Consider the following 3635-nt stretch of genomic DNA (forward strand, 5'->3'; position numbering starts at 1 on the left):
AGAAATGACATGATAAACGGGTATTCATCGGACGAATATATTATACTAGAACTGACATATGATTACATTTTCACGCCGTTTGGGTGCGTAGATCCTGAGAAATCAGTACTCATAACAACCACCTCTTGCCGTAATAACGGCCTTGAACCGCCTGGGCATTTGAGTCAAATAGAGCTCGAATGGCGTGTACAGGTACAGCTGCCCATGCAGCTTCAACACGATACCACAATACATCAAGAGTAGTGACTTGCGTATCGTGACGAGCCAGTTGCTCGGCCACCATTGACCAGACGTTTTCAATTGGTGAAAGATTTGGAGAATGTGCTGACCAGGGCAGCAGTCGAACATTTTCTGTATCCAGAAAGGCCCGTGCAGGACGTGTAACATGCGGTCGTGCATTATCCTGCTGAAATGTAGGGATTCGCAGGAATCGAATGAAGGGTAGAGCCACATCTTAAGTGTAGCGTCCACTGTCCAAAGTGCCGTCAGTGCGAACAAGAGGTGACCGAGACGTGTAACCAATGGCAACTCATACCATCACGCCGGGTGATACGCTAGTATGGCGATGACGAATATACACTTCCAATGTGCGTTCACCGCGATGTCGCCAAACACGGATGTGACCATCATGATGCTGTAAACAGAACCTGGATTCATCCGAAAAAATGACGTTTTGCCATTCGTGCGCTCAGGTTCGTCGTTGAGTAGACTATCGCAGGCTCTCATGTCTGTGATGCAGCGTCAAGGGTAAACGCAGCCATGGTCTCCGAGCTGATAGTCCATGCTGCTGCAAACGTAGTCGAACTGTTCGTGCAGATGGTTGTTGTCTTGCAAACGTCCCCATCTGTTGACTCAGTGATCAAAACGTGGCTGCACGATCCGTTACAGCCATGCGGATAAGATGGCTGTCATCTCGACTGCTAGTGATACGAGGCCGTTGCGATCCAGCACGGCGTTCCGAACTACCCTCCTGAACCCACCGATTCCATATTCTGCTAACAGTCATTGGATCTCGACCAACGCGGTCAGCAATGTCGTGATACGATGAACCGCAATCGCGATAAGCTACAATCCGACCTTTATCAAAGTCGGAAACGTGATGGTACGCATTTCTCCTCCTTACACGAGGCATCACAACAACGTTTCGCCAGGCAACACCGGCCAACTGCGGTTGGAAACTTTCCACGTGTCAGCTCGTTGTAGGTGTTGCTACCGGCGCCAACCTTGTGTGAATGCTCTGAAAAGCTAATCATTTGCATATCACAGCATCTTCCTCCTGTCAGTTCAATTTCGCGTCTGTAGCACGTCATCTTCGTGGTGTAGCAATTTCAATGGCCAGTAGTGTACTTTGCTCAATTTCAATACCTTTCAAAATGGTTTTGTGGAGCACTACATATTCTGTTCATCTCATATTCCATGTACAAATGAAATCTAAGTGAAAAATCGAAAAACTAGCTCTCCTCACTGTTAATTCATTTTGTGAAGGAAGCTTGTAATTATTTGTCGCCAGCCGTGTAGCAGCACGTTTTAACACCGTCACTGTGCTGTGCAGCGGAGGTTCTGAGGTCAGAAGGAGAGCGATTTGTCAGTGTCTCACCTGCTGGCCGGCAGAGCAACGAGCGTAACGCGAGGGGCGATGTTGTCGAGCGCCGGCCGCGATCTGAACAGCCCTGATAACAGCCGCCAGCGGCCGGGCCGGGGGATTCCCCTGGCCGGCCGTCGTGTGACCCGCGAGCATTTGTCACGGCCGGCACTTCTTCTGCCCCCCCCCCCCCACCCCCCCTTTCCCGCGCGGACACGGGCCTGCGGCAGTGCGGCCCTCCTTCATCGGGCCCTGGTAAATATTCATGAGGCGGCCTGCAGATAGAAACTGGGGTTACTCCGTGCCGGCACGGTACACGGTACACGCCGCACGGCGCTATTTAATATTTAACTCGGTGCTTTATGGTGGCAGCCGACCTCCAGTGGGGCGTTCACACCACGGTCCGGCGCCTAATGCGAATGGCTGACGTGGAATGATGGCCGAGTACTACGTGGGCTGCCGGCGGTTGTCACTGCTGCTGTTAAATGGTTTTCTTCGGCGGCGTTAAAGAGTTATTATGCCTCCACTTCTCATTGTTTGAGTCATCTGGTCGTACAGGTCAAAGCGTGGAGCGATAGCTGTTAAGGGGGCTAGGATGTCAAACGGGCCGACTTGGAGCATGAGAGCAAGGAGAATTTATTTTATTTATGAAAAAATGAATGAGCTCTTACATTTTAAACTTCATGTTTAGAAAAAACTCAAATTTTATCACTATATATGACGGTAGTATCTGTTCCCGAAAAAACAGTTACCGTGGATGACCATGCAGCTTTGCTAGAAATGAAATGATAATTAAATGGACACCCTAGCTGCAAACAGGGGTTGATGTACTTCATTGGGGACATGTTGAAGTTGTTTGCCCCGACCGGGACTCGAACCCGGGATCTGCTGCTTACATGGCAGACGCTCTATCCATCTGAGCCACCGCGGGCACAGAGGATAGTGCGTCTGCAGGGACTTATCCCTTGCACGGTCCCCGTGAGATCCACATACCCAACATGTCCACACCACTACATTCGTAGTGCGCAAACATCTATTAGGCGCACTACGAATGTAGTGGTGTGGACATGTTGGGAATGTGGATCTCACGGGGAGCGTGCAAGGGATAAATAAGTCCCTGCAGACGCACTACCCTCTCTGCTCGCGATGGCTCAGATGGATAGAGCGTCTGCTATGTAAGCAGGAGATCCCGGTCGGGGCACACATTTTCAACATGTCCTCAATGAAGTACATCAACGCCTGTTTGCAGTTAGGGTGTCCATTTAATTATCATTTCAAATTTTATAGTTAATTATCTCAGTTTTTGCGAGTTTTTAATAGATTTCAAAAATCCTAGAGCTTCATAAATCTGTAAGTATTGTTTGTATCCTGTGCAAAATTCATCGAAAAATCTCTATTACTTAGCAAGAAAAGTGTACCTATGGCAACAAATGCAGCCAACAGTAAGTGGGAAAATGATGAAATTTCAGATGTAAAAAAAAATTATTTTGTTATGTTGTTGAACTTCCACTGCTATGAGTGTGAATCCTGAATCCTTCCTGGCTATACTGACTAAAGTTTTATGAATTTGTTTGTAAAAGTATAGACAGTGTAATTTAAAATGTCCTTTGGTGTCTCTCCTACTCCAAGTCGGCCCGTTTGACGTCATACCACCCCCACTCCCCGCCCCAATTAAGGCATTGAGCTGAATGGAATCTTGGCACCAGATTAAAACTTACTTGGTCTGGTACACTGCCCAGCCAGACAGCAGATTTTAAGCAGTTCTTCCAATTCCGTGGTGTCCAAATGCGAGTAGACTCCTGCACCACCTCAAGAAAACATCCACAAGAAGATGAAATGCAAGGGCACAGGGATCATAACCTACAGAACGGTGGCCTATACAAATAATCTTCCACTCTTTATCCAGGAGGCAATAACGGCATCCAGTCAAAGAAATATAAAACCAACAGAAAAATGCTCCTATCAGGTCAAAAAATGGTGAATATGCCGCTGTTTAGAACACTCTGACTTCTGAAAAGTGGAGTGCCTAATTCTACCTTCGTAAGCATCTTTA

At 47.8% G+C, this 3635-nt stretch overlaps 1 non-coding gene across 1 annotated transcript; it reads right to left on the bottom strand.

Moving 5' to 3' along the window:
- Nucleotides 1–2439: 2439 nt before the first annotated feature.
- On the bottom strand, nucleotides 2440–2514 carry Trnat-ugu. The gene has a single exon. It is a non-coding gene; the product is annotated as a tRNA-Thr (tRNA).
- Nucleotides 2515–3635: the final 1121 nt, after the last annotated feature.

Source organism: Schistocerca americana, chromosome 4 (genome assembly GCF_021461395.2).
Source record: "Schistocerca americana isolate TAMUIC-IGC-003095 chromosome 4, iqSchAmer2.1, whole genome shotgun sequence".
NCBI lineage: Eukaryota > Metazoa > Arthropoda > Insecta > Orthoptera > Acrididae > Schistocerca > Schistocerca americana.